This window comes from Palaemon carinicauda, unplaced genomic scaffold (assembly GCF_036898095.1).
Source record: "Palaemon carinicauda isolate YSFRI2023 unplaced genomic scaffold, ASM3689809v2 scaffold20, whole genome shotgun sequence".
Lineage (NCBI taxonomy): Eukaryota > Metazoa > Arthropoda > Malacostraca > Decapoda > Palaemonidae > Palaemon > Palaemon carinicauda.
In genome coordinates, this window is record NW_027169590.1 from 99,908 (window position 1) to 124,441 (window position 24,534).

Genomic DNA, 24,534 nt, shown 5'->3' on the forward strand with positions numbered 1-24,534 from the left:
GCTGATAATGACTATGCAGGTATAACTAAAGGCTACCCCAAACCCACCATCCTTTGCTCACAAAGATGGCGAGGTTGCAGACACTACAAGAAACTATCGTGCTTGAGGGGATTCAAACCCCAGTCCGGTAAATCACCAGGCATGGACGTTTCCATACCACCAAGAAGAATGAAGACTTACAGGGATGGAGGTTGAAACATGATCAACTTGGTTAGAAAGCAATTTGAAGTTGAATACCATTTCTATAATAATAGTACCCAATCACTTTTCCATAGGGGTGTTAACAAAGCTTCTCCTCCCCTTGCCATTAAAAGTGCATAAGATACACTTTTCCCATGCGCTGCACCCTTACAGGAACTTAGCGAACGTGTCTCTGCTTAGACGTTCATCACAAGAATTATACCCACTCAATTATCATGTATCAAACGTCACCACAGATAAGTGCTGTACTGGAAACTGTAGGGTTAGCTATAAAGTATACACTTCAAGTCAATAAACCACCAGCCCCCCTAAAAAATTCAATTAGAAAATTGTTATGGCACCTTATGTTTACTATTACAAAACAGACATTAAGTTAGGTAGTGCGTATCGGAACCAATCAATAATTCACGCTGATTGCCCAATCCACAGAAGAAGAAGTTTTTGTCCTGTAACTATAGAGTGCTACACAAAACTATGGTTAAACTTATCCTTAATCTATTCTAAATTACCACACAGTAAATGATATACAGTATTTGTGTTGTGCAAGAAATAAAGTACTGTACAATACTGTACTGTTAAGTACACACATAAGAATCCGTATACTTATAATTGTGCGTCTGATAACCGTCATCATCAACAAAGTTAATCATGGCCAAAAAAACAAAGATTTACTCTGCACACCGATTGTATTATAACTTTAAATGCGAACGGAGAATGAACAATTACTGAGAAAAGCAGCAAATATAGAAGACGATATATCAGTGAGGGGCCGAACCCCCTTGTTGTCTTGTTCTGATAAGATATGCTCCGAAGAGATAAAGGCCGGCATCAGCGACTCTTATACTCGCTTGAGGAATCCCCTATGAAGTGACCGCCAATGGAGGGAGGAGCAGCAGGGACAACAAGAGCAAAGATACGACAGCCCAAGATAAACGAACAAGCACTAGTCGTCAAAACACTCGTGCGATAAATATAATCAGATGGACTTCTATAAAAGTAGGCGATGGATTGGATTGGATTTATGAATTTAGGCAATATATGATGGGGGCTAGTGCCTGCAGGCCCATTCACTGCCCTAGTGCAACTAGAGGAGAACACCAAAACAGTTACACTATTTACTAAAAGTTAAATAAGCTGGACAGTAAGATGGAAGGAAGAAGGAACAGAGGTAAATTAGCTGGATATAAAGCAAGCGCAGTTAGGAGCCGAAGGTCACTGCATAGAGTCTGTTACAAAAATAACTTGCTTGACGGTACATTCGGGCTCACAATTCTATCTTGTTTCTCTTCCGCTTGTTTTGTTAGTTTTTATAGTTTATACAAGGAAATATTCATTTTAATGTTACTGTTCTTAAAATCCTTTATTTTTCCTTGTTTCCTTTCCTCACTGGGCTACTTTCGCTGTTTGAGCCCCTGGGCTTATAGTATCCTGCTTTTCAAACTAGGGTTGTAGCTTGGCAAGATATAATAATGATAATACGAATAATATAGAGTACCACATGACATGCAATGAGACCACTAACCTCTCTATGGAGCAGTCACTAATAATGTGTTGTCTTAAGACATGACCAATATGGTGAATTCTAAAGAAAAATAAGGCCATATCAAGACAGCAATTGGACATAGTGGTCAAATAGACGTACTGATAGGCTATCATACAATAATAACTCAAACAGATGATGAGAAGAAATTGATATTTCAAACATGGATTCCCGTTGCGTCAATAATAAAAAAACAGGGGGTGTATGTATAATGACGGCCACCTATTACTACTACTTGCTAAGCTACAATCTTAGTTGGAAAAGCAGGATGCTACAAGCCCAGGGGCTCCAACAAGGCCCAGTGAGGAAGGAAACTAGGAAATAAGTGTGTTATTAAACACTTAAAATAATATATTTTAATAACAGTAACAACATTAAAATGAATATTTTATATATAAACTATAAAAACTTTCACGAAAGAAGGGAAACAAGACAGAACAGCGTGCCCGAGTGTACCCTCAAGCAAGAGAACTCTACCCCAAGACAGTGGGAGGTCATGGTACAGAAGCTATGGCACTACCCAAGACTAGAGAACAATGGTTTGATTATTGAGTGTCCTTCTCCAAGAAGATCTGCTGACCATAGCTATGATGACGGACTACTAAGAATACGGCAGTGTAAAGGGAGGTCGCAGGGGGACGTTAGCCACCCCACCCTCCCCGTTAGGTAAGTAGGTAAGGACACGGCTTGTAAGTTAGGTTTAAGATAATTCACTATGCAAGCAGGAGGAACTGGCCGCTGTTATACAAAGGCCCCAAAACAAGTATGTAACACATCTAATGAAATTTCTACAATGGAATTGGTGACCATTCAATGATTATGTAAAAAGGCAAAAGCTCAAATCATTCTCGCAATCTTATAAATGAACCATTCAGCTAACAATCCTACCTAACCTATCCCCTTCTAAGAGGCCCAGTTTTACCTAACCTTTAGTGCTGCACCAAAAACTATGCCTCCGTAAAATGCACATATCTGTAGCAGGCAGAAGACAGGTTTAAATGTTTAAAGGCTGTCATAAATGGTAGAGGCAAGGGACAGTGATATTGCCCTGATTAGCAAAAAATGGTTCTAGGACATTTGCGTACTGGACGTTTGCGTCCCGGACATTTGCGTACTGGACAATTGCGACCCCGGACAATTGCGTCCTTGGACATAAGCGTCCCGGATATTAGCGTACCTGTAAGTGTGTTTTACTGATTCTATAAAGCTTTTTATCTTTACCTTTACTCTATACTTTTACACAGTAATTTTATTTATACCTTTATCCACCCTGAATATGCATATGTTTTAATGGCATCAAATAATTTAGATTCTTGCTTCATACTTTGACAATAATTATACCTTTAGCCATACTCGACACGAAAGGTCATATATATAGACATCAATACTTCATTTGCACGTTTTATTATCTTTAAAAACTTTATGAAATGGAAAACCTTTAAATAAATGAATACACTATAAATTTTCTATAAGTCTAAAAAGTTTAAGTTATATTTCCTTAATAATGACTTACGTTGGCTACTTTCAAGTTCATACCTAAAAGGTAAGCCCACTCCAACAACTGAGGTTGAACTGCCGTAAATAAAAATTCTCTTCTGCTTCTAGAGAACTCAGGAATTGTTTTCTAAAGGTCTACGTAAATACAAAAGAAAAATCATAGATAAGTACAGTAATTCTGAGTTCTGTACCTCAGTGGTTCTATGACATATATCTTATTTACACTAATTAGTAGTTCTGTAATCGAGTGATAACATGCATACAGACATACATATATACATGCGTACAGATATACTATAGACAGAGTTACTTTCGTTTCTCTTAACAAATATTACCTAGTCACTAAAAACAAGTACAGGTGCGCAAATTGCCGGGACGCAATTGTCCGGGGACGCAATTGTCTGGGGATGCAATTGTCCGGGGACGCAATTGTCCAGGGACGCAATTGTCCAGGGACGCAATTGTCCGGGGACGCAATTGTCTGGGGACACAATTGTCCGGGGACGCAATTGTCCTACCACCGCAAAAAATGCCCTAGAGACTAACGATATATACATATGATCAGTGCCCAAGCACCCTATCTCTATGCAACCCAGCACCAGGGAGGACCAGGCAATGGCTGATAATGACTATGCAGGTATAACTAAAGGCTACCCCAAACCCACCATCCTTTGCTCACAAAGATGGCGAGTTTGCAGACACTACAAGAAACTATCGTGCTTGAGGGGATTCAAACCCCAGTCCGGTAAATCACCAGGCATGGACGTTTCCATACCACCAAGAAGAATGAAGACTTACAGGGATGGAGGTTGAAACATGATCAACTTGGTTAGAAAGCAATTTGAAGTTGAATACCATTTCTCTAATAATAGTAGCCAATAACTTTTCCATAGGGGTGTTAACAAAGATTCTCCTCCCCTTGCCATTAAAAGTACATAGGATACACTTTTCCCATGCGCTGCACCCTTACAGGAACTTAGCGAACGTGTCTCTGCTTAGACGTTCATCACAAGAATTATACCCAGACAATTATCATATGACAAACGTCACCACAAACTGTAGGGTTAGCTATAAAGTACACACTTCAAGTCAATAAACCACCAGCCCCCATACAAAATTCAATTAGAAAATCAAATGTCATGGCACCTTATGTTTACTATTACAAAACTGACATTAGGTTAGGTAGTGCATATCAGAACCAATCAATAATTCACACTGATCGCCCAATCCAAATAAGAAAAAGTTTTTGTCCTGTAACTATGCAGTGCTACACAAAACTATGGTTAAACTAGTCCTTAATCTATCGTAAACTACCACACAGTAAATGATATACAGTATTTGTGTTGTGCAAGAAATAAAGTACTGTACAGTACTGTACTGTTAAGTACACGCATAAAAAGCAGCATATTTATTATTGTGCTTCTGATAACCGTCATCGTCAACAAAGTTAATCATGGCCAAAAAAACAAAGAATTACTCAGCACACCAATTGTATTATAACTTTAAATCCAAACGGAGAATAAACAATTACCGAGAAAAGCAGCAAATATAGAAGTGGATATATCAGTGAGGGGCCGAACCCCCTTCTTGTCTTGTTCTGATAAGATATGCTCCGAAGAAATAAATGCCAGCATCAGCGAGTCTTATACTCGCTGGTGGAATCCCCTATGAAGTGACCGCAAATGGAGGGAGGAGCAGCAGGGACAACAAGAGCAAAGATACGACAGCCCAAGATAAACGAACAAGCCCTAGTCGTCAAAACACTCGTGCGATAAATATAATCAGATGGACTTCTATAAAAGTAGGCGATGGATTGGATTGGATTTATGAATTTAGGCAATATATGATGGGGGCTAGTGCCTGCAAGCCCATTCACTGCCCAAGTGCAACTGGGGCAGAACACCAAAACAGTTACACTATTTACTAAAAGTTAAATAAGCTGGACAGTAAGATGGAAGGAAGAAGGAACAGAGGTAAATTAGCTGGCTATAAAGCAAGCGCAGTTAGGAGCCGAAGGTAACTGCAAAGACAGTCTATTACAAAAATACCTTGCTTGACGGTACATTCGCGCTCAAAATTCTATCTTGTTTCTCTTCCTCTTGCTTTGTTAGTTTTTATAGTTTATACAGGGAAATATTCATTTTAATGTTACTGTTCTTAAAATACTTTATTTTTCCTCGTTTCCTTTCCTCACCGGGCTACTTTCGCTGTTTGAGCCCCTGGGCTTATAGTATCCTGCTTTTCAAACTAGGGTTGTAGCTAGGCAAGATATAATAATGATAATAATACGAATAATGTAGGGTACCACATGACATGCAATGAGACCACTAACCTCTCTATGGAGCAGTCACTAATAATGTGTTGTCTTAAGACATGACCAATATGGTGAATTCTAAAGAAAATAAGGCCAAATCAAGACAGCAATTGGACATAGTGGTCAAATAGACGTACTGATAGGCTACCATACAATAATAACTCAAACAGAAGATGAGAAGAAATTGATATTTCAAACATGGATTCCCGTTGCGTCAATAATAAACAAACAAGGGGGTTATGTACAATAGCGGCCACCTATTACTACTACTTGCTAAGCCACAATCTTAGTTGGAAAAGCAGGATGCTACAAGCCCAGGGGCTCCAACAAGGCCCAGTGAGGAAGGAAACTAGGAAATAAGTGTGTTATTAAACACTTAAAATAATATATTTTAATAACAGTAACAACATTAAAATGAATATTTTATATATAAACTATAAAAACTTTAACGAAAGAAGGGAAACAAGACAGAACAGCATGCCCGAGTGTACCCTCAAGCAAGAGAACTCTACCCCAAGACAGTGGGAGGTCATGGTACAGAAGCTATGGCACTACCCAAGACTAGAGAACAATGGTTTGATTATTGAGTGTCCTTCTCCAAGAAGATCTGCTGACCATAGCTATGATGACGGACTACTAAGAATACGGCAGTGTAAGGGTGATCGCAGAGGGACGTCAGCCCCCCTACCTTCCCCGTTAGGTAAGTAGGTAAGGACACGGCTTGTAGGTTAGGTTTAGGATAATTCACTATGCAAGCAGGAGGAACAGGCCGCTGTTATACAAAGGCCCCAAAACAAGTATGTAACACATCTAATGAAATTTCTACAATGGAATTGGTGACCATTCAATGATTATGTAAAAAGGCAAAAGCTCAAATCATTCTCGCAATCTTATAAATGAACCATTCAGCTAACAATCCTACCTAACCTAACCCCTTCTAAGAGGCCCAGTTTTACCTAACCTTTAGTGCTGCACCAAAAACTATGTCTCCATAAAATGCTCATATCTGTAGCAGGCAAAAGACCGGTTTAAATGTTTAAAGGCTGTCATGAATGGCAGAGGCAAGGGACAGTGGCATTGCCCTGATTAGCGAAAAATGGTTCTCGGACATTTGCGTACTGGACATTTGCGTCCCGGACAATTGCGACCAAGGACAATTGCGTCCTCGGACATATGCGTCCCAGATATTAGCATACCTGTAAGTGTGTTTTACTGATTCTATAAAGCTTTTTATCTTTACCTTTACTCTATACTTTTACACAGTAATTTTATTTATACCTTCAGGTTCAGGTTCAGGTTCCGGGGTGAGGCATAGCCTTTACAACTATACCTTTATCCACCCTAAATATGCATATGTTTTAATGGCATCAAATAATTTAGATTCTTGCTTCATACTTTGACAATAATTATACCTTTAGCCATACTCGACACGAAAGGTCATATATATAGACATCAATACTTCATTTGCATGTTTTATTATCTTTAAAAACTTTATGAAATGGAAAACCTTTAAATAAATGAATACACTATAAATTTTCTATAAGTCTAAAAAGTTTAAGTTATATTTCCTTAATAATGACTTACGTTGGCTACTTTTAAGTTCATACCTAAAAGATAAGCCCACTCCAACAACTGAGGTTGAACTGCCGTAAATAAAAATTCTCTTCTGCTTCTAGAGAACTCAGGAATTGTTTTCTAAAGGTCTACGTAAATACAAAAGAAAAATCATAGATAAGTACAGAAATTCTGAGTTCTGTACCTCAGTGGTTCTATGACATATATCTTATTTACACTAATTAGTAGTTCTGTAATCGAGTGATAACATGCATACAGACATACATATATACATGCGTACAGATATACCATAGACAGAGTTACTTTCGTTTCTCTTAACAAATATTACCTAGTCACTAAAAACAAGTACAGGTACGCAAATTGCCGGGACGCAATTGTCTGGGGACGCACCGGGGACGCAATTGTCAGGGGACGCAATTGTCTGGGGATGCAATTGTCTGGGGACGCAATTGTCCGGGGACGCAATTGTCCGGGGACGCAATTGTCCGGGGACGCAATTGTCTGGGGACGCAATTGTCTGGGGACACAATTGTCCGGGGAGGCAATTGTCCTACCACCGCAAAAAATGCCCTAGAGACTAACGATATATACATATGATCAGTGCCCAAGCACCCTATCTCTATGCAACCCAGCACCAGGGAGGACCAGGCAATGGCTGATAATGACTATGCAGGTATAACTAAAGGCTACCCCAAACCCACCATCCTTTGCTCACAAAGATGGCGAGTTTGCAGACACTACAAGAAACTATCGTGCTTGAGGGGATTCAAACCCCAGTCCGGTAAATCACCAGGCATGGACGTTTCCATACCACCAAGAAGAATGAAGACTTACAGGGATGGAGGTTGAAACATGATCAACTTGGTTAGAAAGCAATTTGAAGTTGAATACCATTTCTATAATAATAGTACCCAATCACTTTTCCATAGGGGTGTTAACAAAGCTTCTCCTCCCCTTGCCATTAAAAGTACATAGGATACACTTTTCCCATGCGCTGCACCCTTACAGGAACTTAGCGAACGTGTCTCTGCTTAGACGTTTATCACAAGAATTATACCCACTCAATTATCATGTATCAAACGTCACCACAGATAAGTGCTGTACTGGAAACTGTAGGGTTAGCTATAAAGTAAACACTTCAAGTCAATAAACCACCAGCCCCCATAAAAAATTCAATTAGAAAATTGTTATGGCACCTTATGTTTACTATTACAAAACAGACATTAAGTTAGGTAGTGCGTATCGGAACCAATCAATAATTCACGCTGATTGCCCAATCCACAGAAGAAGTAGTTTTTGTCCTGTAACTATAGTGTGCTACACAAAACTATGGTTAAACTTATCCTTAATCTATTCTAAATTACCACACAGTAAATGATATACAGTATTTGTGTTGTGCAAGAAATAAAGTACTGTACAGTACTGTACTGTTAAGTACACACACAAAAAGCCGTATATCTATAATTGTGCTTCTGATAACCGTCATCATCAACAAAGTTAATCATGGCCAAAAAAACAAAGATTTACTCTGCACACCGATTGTATTATAACTTTAAATGCGAACGGAGGAGCCGAGAAAAGCAGCAAATATAGAAATGGATATATCAGTGAGGGACCGAACCCCCTTCTTGTCTTGCCCTGGTAAGCTATGCTTCGAAGAGATAAAGGCCAGCATCAGCGAGTCTTATACTCGCTGGTGGAATCCCCTATGAAGTGACCGCCAATGGAGGGAGGAGCAGCAGGGACAACAAGAGCAAAGATACGACAGCCAAAGATAAACGAACAAGCACTAGTCATCAAAACACTCGTGCGATAAATATAATCAGATGGACTTCTATAAAAGTAGGCAATGGATTGGATTGGATTTATGAATTTAGGCAATATATGATGGGGGCTAGTGCCTGCACGCCCATTCACTGCCCAAGTGCAACTAGGGGCGAACACCAAAACAGTTACACTACGAAATAACAGTTTTAAATAAGTTGGACAGTAAGATGGAAGGAAGACGGAACAGAGGTAAATTAGCTGGCTATAAAGCAAGCGCAGTTAGGAGACGAAGGTAACTGCATACAGTCTATTACAAAAATACCTTGCTTGACGGTACATTCGGGCTCACAATTCTATCTTGTTTCTCTTCCTCTTGCTTTGTTAGTTTTTATAGTTTATACAGGGAAATATTTATTTTAATGTTACTGTTCTTAAAATACTTTATTTTTCCTTGTTTCCTTTCCTCACTGGGCTACTTTCCCTGTTTGAGCCCCTGGGCTTATAGTATCCTGCTTTTCAAACTAGGGTTGTAGCTTGGCAAGATATAATAATGATAATAATACGAATAATGTAGGGTACCACATGACATGCAATGAGACCACTAACCTCTCTATGGAGCAGTCACTGATAATGTGTTGTCTTAAGACATGACCAATATGGTGAATTCTAAAAATAAATGATTGTTGACATCTCAAATTCAGGCCATACCAAGACAGCAATTGGACATAGTGGTCAAATAGACGTACTGATAGGCTATCATACAATAATAACTCAAACAGAAGATGAGAAGAAATTGATATTTCAAACATGGATTCCCATTGCGTCAATAATAAACAAACAAGGGGTTATGTACAATAGCGGCCACCTATTACTACTACTTGTTAAGCTACAATCTTAGTTGGAAAAGCAGGATGCTACAAGCCCAGGGGCTCCAACAAGGCCCAGTGAGGAAGGAAACTAGGAAATAAGTGTGTTACTAACACTTAAAATAATATATTTTAATAACAGTAACAGCATTAAAATAAATATTTCTTATATAAACTATAAAAACTTTAACGAAAGAAGGGAAACAAGACAGAACAGCATGCCCGAGTGTACCCTCAAGCAAGAGAACTCTAACCCAAGACAGTGGGAGGTCATGGTACAGAAGCTATGGCACTACCCAAGACTAGAGAACAATGGTTTGATTATTGAGTGTCCTTCTCCAAGAAGATCTGCTGACCATAGCTATGATGACGGACTACTAAGAATACGGCAGTGTAAGGGTGATCGCAGAGGGACGTCAGCCCCCCTACCTTCCCCGTTAGGTAAGTAGGTAAGGACACAGCTTGTAGGTTAGGTTTAGGATAATTCACTATGCAAGCAGGAGGAACTGGCCGCTGTTATACAAAGGCCCCAAAACAAGTATGTAACACATCTAATGAAATTTTTACAATGGAATTGGTGACCATTCAATGATTATGTAAAAAGGCAAAAGCTCAAATCATTCTCGTAATCTTATAAATGAACCATTCAGCTAACAATCCTACCTAACCTAACCCCTTCTAAGAGGCCCAGTTTTACCTAACCTTTAGTGCTGCACCAAAAACTATGCCTCCATAAAATGCACATATCTGTAGCAGGCAGAAGACAGGTTTAAATGTTTAAAGGCTGTCATAAATGGTAGAGGCAAGGGACAGTGGCATTGCCCTGATTAGCAAAAAATGGTTCTAGGACATCTGCGTACTGGACAATTGCGACCCCGGACAATTGCGTCCTTGGACATAAGCGTCCCGGATATTTGCGTACCTGTAAGTGTGTTTTACTGATTCTATAAAGCTTTTTATCTTTACCTTTACTCTATACTTTTACACAGTAATTTTATTTATACCTTTATCCACCCTGAATATGCATATGTTTTAATGGCATCAAATAATTTAGATTCTTGCTTCATACTTTGACAATAATTATACCTTTAGCCATACTCGACATGAAAGGTCATATATATAGACATCAATACTTCATTTGCACGTTTTATTATCTTTAAAAACTTTATGAAATGGAAAACCTTTAAATAAATGAATACACTATAAATTTTCTATACTGTAAGTCTAAAAAGTTTAAGTTATATTTCCTTAATAATGACTTACGTTGGCTACTTTTAAGTTCATACCTAAAAGGTAAGCCCACTCCAACAACTGAGGTTGAACTGCCGTAAATAAAAATTCTCTTCTGCTTCTAGAGAACTCAGGAATTGTTTTCTAAAGGTCTACGTAAAAACAAAAGAAAAATCATAGATAAGTACAGTAATTCTGAGTTCTGTACCTCAGTGGTTCTATGACATATATCTTATTTACACTAATTAGTAGTTCTGTAATCAAGTGATAACATGCATACAGATATACATATATACATGCGTACAGATATACTATAGACAGAGTTACTTTCGTTTCTCTTAACAATTATTACCTAGTCACTAAAAACAAGTACAGGTACGCAAATTGCCGGGACGCAATTGTCTGGGGACGCAATTGTCCGGGGACGCAATTGTCCGGGGACGCAATTGTCCAGGGACACAATTGTCCAGGGACGCAATTGTCCAGGGACGCAATTGTCCGGGGACGCAATTGTCCGGGGACACAATTGTCCGGGGACGCAATTGTCCTACCACCGCAAAAAATGCCCTAGAGACTAACGATATATACATATGATCAGTGCCCAAGCACCCTATCTCTATGCAACCCAGCACCAGGGAGGACCAGGCAATGGCTGATAATGACTATGCAGGTATAACTAAAGGCTACCCCAAACCCACCATCCTTTGCTCACAAAAATGGCGAGGTTGCAGACACTACAAGAAACTATCGTGCTTGAGGGGATTCAAACCCCAGTCCGGTAAATCACCAGGCATGGACGTTTCCATACCACCAAGAAGAATGAAGACTTACAGGGATGGAGGTTGAAACATGATCAACTTGGTTAGAAAGCAATTTGAAGTTGAATACCATTTCTATAATAATAGTACCCAATCACTTTTCCATAGGGGTGTTAACAAAGCTTCTCCTCCCCTTGCCATTAAAAGTACATAGGATACACTTTTCCCATGCGCTGCACCCTTACAGGAACTTAGCGAACGTGTCTCTGCTTAGACGTTTATCACAAGAATTATACCCAGTCAATTATCGTATGTCAAACGTCACCACAGATAAGTGCTGTACTGGAAACTGTAGTGTTAGCTATAAAGTACACACTTCAAGCCAATATACCACCAGCCCCCATAAAAAATTCAATGAGAAAATTGTTATGGCACCTTATGTTTACTATTACAAAACACACATTAAGTTAGGTAGTGCGTATCGGAACCAATCAATAATTCACACTGATCGCCCAATCCAAATAAGAAAAAGTTTTTGTCCTGTAACCATGCAGTGCTACACAAAACTATGGTTAAACTAGTCCTTAATCTATCGTAAACTACCACACAGTAAATGATATACAGTATTTGTGTTGTGCAAGAAATAAAGTACTGTACAGTACTATACTGTTAAGTACACACATAAAAAGCCGTATATTTATAATTGTGCTTCTGATAACCGTCATCATCAACAAAGTTAATCATGGCCAAAAAAGCAAAGAATTACTCTGCACAGTGATTGTACTATAACTTTAAATGCGAACGGAGAATGAACAATTACTGAGAAAAGCAGCAAATATAGAAGTCGATATATCAGTGAGGGGCCGAACCCCCTTCTTGTCTTGCTCTGATAAGATATGCTCCGAAGAGATAAATGCCAGCATCAGCGAGTCTTATACTCGCTTGTGGAATCCCCTATGAAGTGACCGCCAATGGAGGGAGGAGCAGCAGGGACAACAAGAGCAAAGATACGACAGCCCAAGATAAACGAACAAGCACTAGTCGTCAAAACACTCGTGCGATAAATATAATCAGATGGACTTCTATAAAAGTAGGTGATGGATTGGATTGGATTTATGAATTTAGGCAATATATGATGGGGGCTAGTGCCTGCACGCCCATTCACTGCCCAAGTGCAACTGGGGGGAGAACACCAAAACAGTTACACTATTTACTAAAAGTTAAATAAGCTGGACAGTAAGATGGAAGGAAGAAGGAACAGAGGTAAATTAGCTGGATATAAAGCAAGCGCAGTTAGGAGCCGAAGGTCACTGCATAGAGTCTGTTACAAAAATAACTTGCTTGACGGTACATTCGGGCTCACAATTGAATCTTGTTTCTCTTCCTCTTGTTTTGTTACTTTTTATAGTTTATACAGGAAATATTTATTTCAATGTTGTTACTGTTCTTAAAATACTTTATTTTTCCTTGTTTCCTTTCCTCACTGGGCTACTTTCGCTGTTTGAGCCCCTGGGCTTATAATATCCTGCTTTTCAAACTAGGGTTGTAGCTTGGCAAGATATAATAATGATAATAATACGAATAATATAGAGTACCACATGTCATGCAATGAGACCACTAACCTCTCTATGGAGCAGTCACTGATAATGTGTTGTCTTAAGACATGACCAATACGGTGAATTCTAAAGAAAAATAAGGCCATATCAAGACAGCAATTGGACATAGTGGTCAAATAGACGAACTGATAGGCTATCATACAATAATAACTCAGATGATGAGAAGAAATTGATATTTCAAACATGGATTCCAGTTGCGTCAATAATAAACAAACAAGGGGGTTGTGTACAATAGCGGCCACCTATTACTACTACTTGCTAAGCTACAATCTTAGTTGGAAAAGCAGGATGCTACAAGCCCAGGGGCTCCAACAAGGCCCAGTGAGGAAGGAAACTAGGAAATAAGTGTGTTATTAACACTTAAAATATATTTTAATAACAGTAACAGCATCAAAATAAATATTTCATATATAAACTATAAAAACTTTAGCGAAAGAAGGGAAACAAGACAGAACAGCATGCCCGAGTGTACCCTCAAGCAAGAGAACTCTAACCCAAGACAGTGGGAGGTCATGGTACAGAACCTATGGCACTACCCAAGACTAGAGAACAATGGTTTGATTTATGAGAGTCCTTTTTCTAGAAGAGCAGCCTACCTTAGTTATAATGACAGACTACCAAGAATACGGCAGTGTAAGGGGGATCGCAGAGGGACGTCAGCCCCCCCACCTTCCCCGTTAGGTAAGTAGGTAAGGACACGGCTCGTAAGTTAGGTTTAGGATAATTCACTATGCAAGCAGGAGGAACTGGCCGCTGTTATACAAAGGCCCCAAACCAAGTATGTAACACATCTAATGAAATTTCTACAATGGAATTGGTGACTATGAAGGGTTTCATTGTAGTGTATTACAGGGCAATGTAACCTAGGAAAACAACTACTTATTCTTATAGAAAAAATTACGCTCTCTTGGAAAACGACTCGTTCCCGTCGCAAATGAATAGTTTCAGAAATGTATATACATCTATATCCTCCAATAATGGGGGACCTCAGTGGGAACTCGGGGTTTCGGGTGGGGAAAACATACTGGGGAATCGATATATAAACGTAAAACAAGACTTTTCTTCTCTATACATTACCTTCTTTAAATTATAATATTCAGAGGAAAATACAAAAAAGTATATCTGGATAAACTTTGGAGGCGCCGTTGCAAAGATTGTGTCATGAAAAAATACAGTAACCAATGCTGCCAAAGTCCGACTCTCCTATTTTTTCTTACCACTTTCCCTCTCGTAGTGAAAGGCTATTTGGGGTGTAAATAGCTATGAGATGTGTCAAGATACGTCCTTACGCGATATCCCTTAGAGAAATTTAAGGGATACTCGCTCCAGGAGTTAGAATTCTGGGTACCTTCGGTAAATTCTCTGGGATATATCACTGTAGTCCCATATAACTTAGGAAGCTACTAATGAAGGAACTTCCATCAGGACGACATGGCTCTTTCACCCAAAAATAGATTTTTCACTATGCTCAAAATACGTTTATTTTTCTGTTAACCAATCAGGAACCGATACGTATTCAAAGTGTGCACAAGGGGGTTGACAACTGGTATTTCCCTACCCCCTTCCTTTGTCTCTTTAAGCCGTCTGTTAATCCCTCTTCCACGAAGCCCTTTTCCTTTGTAACCTTTGAACTAGTCAGGTGTCCGCCATTTCGAGTGAGATTTATTTTTTCGTATTTTACAATGGAGGAAATTATAGATACTTACTTGTAACGGCTGCAGTATTCCGTAGCTAAAAGCATTTGCTAAATTCCATGGTGATTTTTATGATTCTTCTGCCAATATTGATATTTTCCTGAAATCACACAATGTAATTCCTCATCGTTTGCAGTGCCCCAAGTGTCGTTCCCCCTATCTTACAGGAAAGATATTCACGTGTTTTATTGCAATGCCGAATCCACCATACCTAAAACCAAAAAGAAACGTCGTTGTGGTTATACCGTTACTTCCTATAAAGGTACATTTTGGGGAAAAAGTCTTCTACCCCCATGGAAGACTCCCGTGACCCGCAAGTTTCATCGTCTTCTTCGTAAAGGTAAGGAGAATTTTACCGTTTTCAGTAAATACCTGAGGTTTGTGACCTGTCATACAACTAGGATAGGTTAGGTGGGTTAGTTAGGTTCTGTGCCCTTTTTGTACCATTTATATATTGAGTAAAACTTATATAGAGAAATTATCTAAAATACGTATGGAAATATCTATCATTGCTATCGTTAGTAATGTCATCGTGCCGTTGGTAACTCTGTGTACCGTACGTCAACGTTGGTAACACTGTGTATTATTGGTAACGTTGCTAATGTTATCGTTCGCAGTACATTCGTTTAACATAACATATATGACATCAGTGATTACTGTACATACTCGTGTAATGTTCATCCCCCCTATTTTGCCTTCAAAATCATGAATTCATCATATACCTCCTGTAATGTTCGAGTCTTGATTTTGGCAGAAGGCTAGAGGTCTTTTATCTCCAGCATACCATTATTACCAACAAAGTAAGGGTTATGCCTAAGTGCAACAAACAAATGTATAAAACAAATCGGAACAACACCTAAATACTAACATCTGTTTACAGTAACAATTGAGTATTCAGCGTACATTTTCTAGCGAACACTTTAGTTGCAAACGGCCGATTATCATCACCGCCTAATAGATTTCAAAAACAAGCAAACACTACATGTAGCAAACAAAATTAGTTCATCGTTTTGAGTAAAAAATTACCATTACCGGTAATTGCCGGTAAATACGGTGATTATAATTACCCGTTATGCTAATCATTTTTTTTCCTCACAATATATATGAATAAGAACTTACTCATAACCCATCAAGCTACCAAGAAATATAAAAAATTTACTGCAAAATTCAAGCTTCAAGTTATTGCAGCCGCTGTCCGCTGAAACGACAAATAACACTCAAGCCGTAAATATGTTAGGAGTTACCGAAAATAGCGTTCGAATTTGGAGAAAAAAAATGTGGATTCAATTAAGAAAAATGTTTGCGGTTTATTATTAATACCAATTAACCCTTTTACACCCAAAAGGACGTACTGGTACGTTTCACAAAAGCCATCCCTTTACCCCCATGGACGTCCTTGCAAATAAATACTATAAAAAATTTTTTTTTCATATTTTTGATAATTTTTTGAGAAAATTCAGGCATTTTCCAAGAGAATGAGACTAACCTGACCTCTCTATGACAAAAATTAAGGCTGCTAGAGCAATTTAAAAAATATATACTGCAAAATGTGATGGGAAAAAATAACCCCCTGGGGGTTAAGGGTTGGAAATTTCCAAATAGCCTGGGGGTAAAAAGGTTAATATACCATACCAAGTAAAATAAAATGAGCCTAATTTTTTCATTAACCATACCACGTTATAACATACTCAACCCGACTGTTTGCTAGCTTCATACCTGCTGCGTTATGGTAAAGTCATTACTCGTAGCGGAAAAAAACTATGTATGATGGTTTAGGAAATAAAATCCATGCTAATAATATGCCTGGTGTTAAATGAACATGGTTAGTACTGTATATATAGGCCTAGCCTATGTTTACCTACCGGTAGGTAAACTTATAGGCCTATACGTGTAAGCAAAGCCTACGATTACCTATCGGTAGGTAGCATAGCCTAGGGTAATGTTCGCGTAGGCCTAGCTTACGTTTACCTACCTGTAGGCCAGAAATTTTTACTTTTTCAAATATATATCTCGTGTAATGTTCGACCCTTACTTTATTAACTGAAAAATAGGCCTTCAAAAATCAAACATTACACAAGTATATGGTATATTTAACCATTTTAACAGAAAATATATGTTTTCCTGTAGGAAATACCGTGATTTAACCGGTTTTCATCTTCATTTCATCCGTAATAACATCAACCATTTCGGCAGATTAAAGTTACCCGAATTGGTTGATCTGTTTGTTTCAGATTGAAATGAAGGTCCAATTCGGTTAAATCACGTTAATTACTATAAGAAAACATATATTTTCTGTTCGAAATCTCACCCTGTAATACAATACAAAATTACCAAAAGCCCAAATCATAATTGCAATCAGCTAACAGTCCTACCTAACCTAACCCCTTCTAAGGGGCCCAGTTTTACCAAACCTTCAGTAGGGATATCAGTCCAATTTCTAACTATATTTCCCACATTTTTAATCCCCACAAACGAGAAAGTGTTCCCCATTGTGGTCTCCCACAGCCTGACCATAGGCCTATAAATTCATATTTCCTTTGGACAGACTGGGTGAAAAATTACCGAATATTTCATAAATTATAACACCACAATTTCTTCAATCTTAGAACTAGCTACTGTATATATTGTATTTCATACAAGATAAACTAATACATCCCAATAAATGAAATCCATTTGAAAAATAATTTTACGACTGCAAGATTCGAGTTAGTTCAACCCTTGGCAGATGATCACCTCAGATCTGCCAAACTTGAGGGCAAATCCATTTACTATTAGTTAATTCCAAGACACAGCGGTTATATTACCCTTCAAGAACACAGATTGGGTTTTATTTTAGTTTTAAAACTCACCTTTGGCCGTATTTCAAACACTAACAAAGATAAACCTAGCGCCATGTGCAAATTCTAGCAGCGTTGTCAGGTAGATTAGTGTTAAAATCCCCAAAAGGGGCAAAACGCGTGATAATTCCCCAAACCAAGCACTAATTCCCTATTTCCGCAAACATATATTTATATTCTTCTGATCCTGTAGGCTTTGCTAACATAAAAATGACTCACTATAATTCACGTTAGTGTAATTAAACTAATTGCAACGATATAAAGGTTTATTATCGTTTCTTTCCTCATAGAAATTTATACAGAATACCCCATCGGACACCAAAAATCCTCAAATCTAGGGATAAATCCCCATCACTCGCAACACTGCTAGAAAATAACAGCTTCTTCTTCTATTTCAAGTAGGACTTTTGGTCCAATCTTTGGATCTTTGTTCTCCTCTATATATATGATACGAAATACATTAGATTTAATCAATACAGTTGATAAATTCTACTGTTAATCTATTAGTAAATGTCAACTCCTTCACCAAATGGAATTAATTATATTTATTCTCCCCTACATGAGGCTTAATACCTTTTATTCAAACAATGTCCATGCTCCTCCTGCCATTGATATATATATATATATATATATATATATATATATATATATATATATATATATATATATATATATATATATATATATATATATACATGCAATGGGCTTCAGTACAGCTATAACACTTATATTTCCTCTGAAAATTACTTAGCATATCCTACCTTTTCTGGAGGTACCATAACAGGAATGGAGATATTTAATATGAGCCAATTCTATTCTCTAAGGATATCATCTTTCGACACAGGTACCAAGGCTCTGAAAAAGCAATAAGAAAATTCTTTAGAATATTTTGGTAATTTAATTTTGGTAATTTACAGATATGTTAATATTAAAGTCAAGAGAATGAGTTTATTAAAATATAATTAAAAGAACAGGGCATGCAGCAATAGGTAAAACTGTATTTCAATGAATAATTCTACGTTATAATTGGCTTTACAAATATATCAAAATGATTTAGTTGTATAAGCTGAGTCACAGTTCATTTCCTTTATATTATATTTTATTTTGACGGCTCATTACTTCTTATATTGTTTATTTGTTTCCTCATTTCCTTTCCTCACTGGGCTATTTATCCCTGTTGGAGGTCTTGGGCTTATAGCATATTGCTTTTTCAACTCCACATGTTGAAGTTGAATCAGTAGTTTTTGCATAATGTTGATCAAAAGCAGGAAATCAACATTGCGATTATTTTCAAGGTAATGTTGCGTATATCTATTTTGATGTTTATCCAAAATGTTACAGATTTATCCATGGGTCCTTATATGACAACCAAGTTTGGTCCAAATCAGTAAAGTGGTTTTTGTGTAAAGTTGCTCGCAAGCAAACAGACAGACGTGGGGGCAATACATAGGCCTACCCTTTGCAACATACGCAAAAACTACTGTACCCATTTTGACAAAACTTGGACGTCATTTTGAGCATGATAAGGGTTGAATTTTAACATTCTGGGTAAAGTTCATCAAAGTACACAGCAGTACTTTGAAAATAATGGCAATATTAATTTCTTTGTTTGTGAACAACATTACGTAAAAACTACAGATCCAATTTCAACTAAACTTGGTGAACATATGGGGTACGACCCAAGGAAAAAATCATTAGATTTCAAGAAAATACTTCTTTCAAGTACGCAGTGGAGTTAAGAGCAAAATAAGACTTCTTGGCGTGGAGAAGGCATGCTCTTTAATAAGTGTTCCTCTAGTTATATGAATGTATTTGCCTTCTTATTAAACATTAAAAAACCTATATATTTCCTCTAGACCTACCTATAATATGCAACATAGATGAAGCTATGAAATATGGATTTAACGTAATTTTCTACACTATGCAGGTACCTAAATGTGGAAATATCAAAGTGAATAAGGCCTCTATGGCTTTAACGTAATTTTCTACACTATGTAGGCACCTAAATATGCAAATATCAAACTGCAAAAGGCCTGTTCTATGAGTCGAGATTTCTCACTGTAAGCCCTGAGCTAAGACTCAACATGTCAACCAGGGTCCTCTTTCTAAAATAAATAAAAGCAAGTTTTAATAAACTGCATTTTTTAAGTATTTTACTCAAAATATATACACCCACTACCAAACGCTATTTCAAACCAGCTGTTTATTCAATTTTATTTCAATCTATAATAATAGATTTTTTTTTACTCTTGGAGCCATAATATGCCAGAACTCAGCTGAAAGAAGAACATGGATACACATTATTCCTTTCCTGTACTAACCGATTGGATATCTGGCTGTATAACATTCCCATATTCACATACAAATACACATTCACATGTACACACAAGAACAAAAGCATGTTCTGATTTAATTAATGCATACATTATTATTATTGTTATTATTATTATTATTATTATTATTATTATTATTATTATTATTATTACTTGCCAGGCTACAACCCTAGTTGGAAAAGCAAGATGCTATAAGCCCAAGGTCTCCAACAGGGAAAAATAGCCCAGTGAGGAAAGGAAATAAGGAAATAAATAAATGGTATGAGAAATAATGAACAATTAAAATAAAATTATTCATGAAAATCTTGTATACTTCTGGATCATGAAACTAATAATATATACAAACTTTCTTCACTTTACAGTCAAACTCAAGCTTCTAACTAACGCAATAGCTATGGTAAGCAGCTCTTCTAGGAGAAGGACACTCCAAAATCCAATCATTGTTCTCTAGTCTTGGGTAGTGTCATAGCCTCTGTACCATGGTCTTCCACTGTCTTGGATTAGAGTTCTCTTGCTTGAGGGTACACTTGGGCATACTATTCTATCTTATTTCTCTTCCTCTTGTTTTGTTATTAAAGTTTTTATAGTTTATATAGGAGATATTTATTTCAATGTTACTATTCTTGAAATGTTCTATTTTTCCTTGTTTCCTTTCCTCACTGGGCTATTTTCTCTGTTGGAGCCCTTAGGCCTATAGCATTCTACTTTACCTACTTGGGGTGTAGCTTAGCCAGTAATAATAATAATAATAATAATAATAATAATAATAATAATAATAATAATAATAATAATAATATTGATATCCTTCCAAGTGATATTCACATATCCTCCATCCTTCCTTGACCTCTTCCACTCAATTCTTCTCCTCCTGCCTGTACCACAATCTCAGCTTCTCCATATTTTAATAATGATTTCCCAACTCTCAATCATTTTCTAAGTAGAAACGATAAAAACAGACATAAATACAACTATATAAGGAGATTTTAGACAATTATTAAAATTATTACTTGCTAAGCTACAATCCTAGTTGGAAAAGCAATATGCTATAAGCCCAGGGGCACCAACAGGGAAAATAGCCCAGTGAGAAAAGGAAGCAAAGAAAAAATAAAATATTTTAAGATCAGTAACATTAAAATAAATATTTCTCATATAAACTATAAAAGAGGAAGAAAAATAAGATAGAACATTATGCCCGAGTGTACCCTCAAGCAAGATAACTCTACCCTAAGACAGGGAAGATCATGGTACTAAGGCTATGACACTACCCAAGACTAGAGAACTATGGTTTGATTTCGAAGTGTCCTTCTCCTAGAAGAGCTACTAAAACATCCCTTCTACCCTTAGCAAGGACAATTACAGTACAGTAGTTAAGCCCTTGAGTGGAGAAGGATTGTTTGGTAATCTTAGTGTTGTCAGTGTATGAGGACAGAGCAGAATTTGTAAAGAATAGGTCAGACTTTTCAGAACATGTGTAGGTAAAGAAAAAGTTAGCCATAACGAGAGAGAGAGAGAGAGAGAGAGAGAGAGAGAGAGAGAGAGAGAGAGAGAGAGAGAGAGAGAGAGAGAGAGAGATCTTGTCAAAGGACCCAATAACTCTCTGTCGATAGTATCTCAAAGGGTGGCTGGTGACCTGGTCAACCTACACACTCTCTCTCTCTCTCTCTCTCTCTCTCTCTCTCTCTCTCTCTCTCTCTCTCTCTCTCTCTCTCTCTCTGGCCTGTGAGAGATAAAGAATATCTTTTTCGTGAAATACAAAGAGCAAAATATTGTAGGTCACTGAAATTTTGGTTTAATAGTTACTTAGGTTTTCAGATTTATTTATTAATTCAAATTCCTTCATTAAAATATCATTATTCAAACTATAAAAAAATTGCTGTTGGGTCCTTTCTCCTTGACACAGTTTGGTAAAGAATGCTGTTAGACAATAGATATGGTTTGATATCAATTTCAGTACTTTATTTGTATTATGAAATATTATATTTATTAATTATATTGCCTCAAATGTAATCAAAATAATGAAATTTTAAGTTTGCTAGATCGTAATATTCTTTAAAACCGAAATGAGCGATTCCCTCACAGAGGATATAATTATGGAAATTACTTAACTAATAGACTGAGATAAATTTCGACAAATCTCTGTTAACATAATTACAAACCTAACAAAAAATCAATAAAATAAATCTATTTATTATTTTTAATTGTATGGTTTTTGTATTTCACATAAATAGCATTTGTATTCAATAAAAAACGAATAAATTTAATTGCGAATTCTACAGACAAGGTCAATTATTCTTATAGAAACTAACAGAAAATACTTATAATAAATGTATTTATTATATATTATTGAAAATAAATTGTATTTTATCTAAATAGAATTTATATTAAAAAAATTATAAATTAATTAAATTCTGAATGCTTCTTGTTGACGAGAGTTGGAAGTTAACATGTGACCAATGGCGTCTTGAAGAGTTTGGCTTGACCAATATATCTATTCTATTTTTCGGTAAGTACACGTTAAATAATATATATTTTCACGTAAATTGAAATTTAAGAAAGTTATTGTTCCTTAGAGAGTAGGCTGGCTTTGTATATCCCTTAATTTAGGCTAGAATGAGGTTAATTAATGATGTGGTTTTGACCGGTTTCCTGAATCTCATGGTTACGAGATATCGTAAGTACTTTCGATAAACTCGGGTGAATGGTGTATATATTACTGTAAGTATTAAATAACTTTGCTAAATTATAGGTTATTATTGTACTAATTAGTAGATAAATATGTTGATTTGATTTCCATCTTAGACTAAAACCGATACCTTAGGCTAGGCTAAGCTGACTGGGCTTAACTACCTTGCATTACCCTAGTGTAAGCTTAAATTTCGGTGCCTTTGTACATGAGCGGCCAGTTCCTCCCTCGTGCAATGAAAAAGGGAATTTTCTTGTCATTTTCTAACAGAATATTACATTTTTTATATATAAAACTGGGGAATGTCTAGTTTTTGGGGACAGGGTGATATCTCTCTTATTCATAGCCAAATCGTTTTTCATTATGGGGAAGATGTTCTTTACAATGATCCAACATACCATAATATTATGTTTATCATATTTTATCATTTTGAATAATATAATTTACCTTTACCACAGCAATATTTTCTAAGTTCAGCACGGTCCGAACGCAAGTCACGGGTACAGTAGCTCCGGTATTTTTGTAGTGAATTACATGGAGATGTTACCTAGGAAAAAAACTACTGTTTCTTATAGAAAAAAATTACGATCTCTTCAGAAATGACACTCGTTTCCGTCGCAATGAAACCGTAGCTCCTGCTTAGTTTCCAACTTTTCCCGATAAATAGAGCCCGTGTCATACCAGTCTAAGAAACATTCGTTTTTACAATTTAATACGATCCCGTCAATCTACATATTAACCCCTTTGTTAAGTTTGGAGTTTATAGGGACACGTCATTTATAGTGATATTTGATACTATTATGTTAACCCTTTTACCCCCACTATAAGGTTAAATTTCGAGCATATTTTGCTAAATAATGTTTTAAAATTGCTCTAACAAGCTTATTTTTTGTCCTAGAAAGGTCAGGTTGGTCTCATTCTTTTGGAAAATGCCTGAAGTTTCTCGTAAAATTATCAAAAAAATGTAAAAATATGTGATTAACAGTGTTTTGCAAGACCGTACCGGTACGTCCTTTGGGGGGTGAAAGGGATAATTATCATGAATTATTAGGTTAGGGAAAGGTAGTTACAATGCATCGTCCGCTGAAGCCACGGCCAATTTACTCGATCGTAAAATTTCCCGCAAGCATTATTGGGGTGAATGTACCTTGTTGGGACAAGTGTTAAAATATTTTTCCTTTACAAAATATGATCGATTACCTAGGAGTGAAACGGGTCGCGGATCAAACTCGATGTAAGCCTAAATTACGGCAGTGTAAGGTTAACCCTTTTACCCTCGGGCTATTTGGAAATTTCCAACCCTTAACCCCCAAGGGGTTATTTTTATCCCATCACATTTTGCAGTATACTTTTTTTAAATTGCTCTAACAGGCTTAATTTTTGTCATAGAGAGGTCAGGTTGGTCTAATTCTCTTGGAAAATGCCTGAATTTTCTCAAAAAATTATCAAAAATATGAAAAAAAAAATTTTATAGCATTTTTTTGCTAGGACGTACCGGTACGTCCATGGGGGTAAAGGGATGGCTTTTGTGAAACGTACCAGTACGTCCTTGGGGGAAAAGGGTTAAGTAGGTAAGGACAGGGCTGAGTTTAGGTTAGGCAGGCAGGCGTCCTTGTGTAGAGG

The 24,534-nt window shown here is 37.0% G+C and overlaps 1 long non-coding RNA gene across 1 annotated transcript in view; it reads right to left on the reverse strand.

Annotated features, from left to right (window-relative positions):
- The window catches only part of LOC137635941 (uncharacterized), a 31,614-nt gene extending 13,641 nt beyond the window's left edge, over positions 1–17,973 (reverse strand). The window contains exons 1-2 of the long non-coding RNA XR_011042827.1: positions 17,908–17,973; positions 15,071–15,269 (exon numbers count right to left, since the gene is read on the reverse strand). This is a non-coding gene — a long non-coding RNA (uncharacterized lncRNA). The remainder of the gene's footprint in view (positions 1–15,070; positions 15,270–17,907) is intronic.
- Between the last annotated feature and the right edge of the window lie 6,561 nt (positions 17,974–24,534).